Source organism: Penaeus monodon, chromosome 32 (assembly GCF_015228065.2).
Source record: "Penaeus monodon isolate SGIC_2016 chromosome 32, NSTDA_Pmon_1, whole genome shotgun sequence".
NCBI classification, from domain to species: domain Eukaryota; kingdom Metazoa; phylum Arthropoda; class Malacostraca; order Decapoda; family Penaeidae; genus Penaeus; species Penaeus monodon.
This window is the reverse complement of record NC_051417.1, coordinates 35,517,825-35,519,415: the sequence shown is the minus strand read 5'-3', so window position 1 is coordinate 35,519,415 and position 1,591 is coordinate 35,517,825.

Here is a 1,591-nt window from a genome sequence, read left to right as displayed (position 1 = left end):
CCGCGCAGGCAATACACGTGCCCTCTGTGTCCGAAAGCGTTCCTTTTCCCCTCGCACTTGGAACGCCACGTCCGCACGCACACAGGCGAGAGGACCTTCGCCTGCCCCTACTGCACGCACCGAGCCGCCAGGAAGGACCACCTGGACGTTCACCTGCGGACGCACTCTGGGGAGAAGCCCTTCGCCTGCCCCCACTGCCCCTTCAGGACCGCCTTCAGGAGCAGTCTCGACGGCCACATTCGAACTCACAACACCTAGGGCGTAGGATTCACACTTCCCGTTGGTGCGGGAATTCACACAACAATAATGCAAAATGTTTCCACCGAACGTCACCCTTCACTTAAACATTGCCATTTGCCACGATAGTTAACAAAACACACGCCTGTTAAAAGCAGCATTTGTCATCAGTAATTGCAGTATCAAATAAAAACACAGCATACAAAATACGCAGTGCAAATTTATTAAATAAAAAGGGCGGAGCCTACACGAATTCAATGTATCTTAGAGACAATTATTGGGTGATTATTGTCACTATCCACAGGTGCATTTCTAATACACTTTACCCTATGCATGGACAAAGTCACTATAATATAGTATAAACCAGATTTCACTTCAGCAAGGCAATACGAGACAAAGCCATACCATCCATTATCCATTTTTGAGTGGTACGCCATTCAATGTGATATCCGAGTATCCATAAGTTTTCCCAAGAACACTGCTTGCAGATAAAGCTACATACGTACTGAGACGACCACGTCAACCTGTTAGTGTTAAGATTCACGTACAATACAAACAATAGCATAAACGATACATTCCATACTGCGATATAAGTGACAGATTATGTAAGAATAAGTATGTTATTATGAATGATCATCGAGGAATAAGGTGGGCATTGTCGATAGCCTAGATATTTTCATAACATCTGAATTATAAAAGAAACGTAGAAAACGTGTTTAGAGTAGCTTCGTATGGTCTGTACAAGGTGCTATGAATGGAAAAGCAAAATCAACAGAATCGAGTCGTAATAAACCGACGCCTTTAATAAATTTTCCTAAAAAATCACACACTTAGGGAAAAATAATTAAACTCATTCGTTTATTCCATTTTAAAATAATGTTACGAAAAAAATAGGTTAGAAATACAGCATTAATGAAACCCATTCCAATTTCATTCTAGCGATGGCGATTCCTCCTCTGTTGATTTTGCCAAAGCCAGCTCGTTCAGTGATATTTTAGTGATAATATGTACTCTGCGACCCTCCCACCGAAGCATATTCTTTTATTTGCATATATATTGTCTGTATATAAACCTGATACGCTCGTCATTTCTCTATCATTGCAAAACAGTCAGTACAGCAACTAAGATTCAGCGTTCGCAAAACATAATTCTTATCTTTGAGAAAAAATTAAAACCCTTTTTAATTACTTTGAACATGTTTCAGTTGTATCAACAATCTTCTTCATTAAAATGTAATTTTAAACTGTAAGACTTCATGCAAAACAAACAACATTAGCGTAAATACAAGTAAATAAAACATTGAAAAAGGTTAAAAAGATGTTATGATTAGCTAATGATACTGACACACATGCAG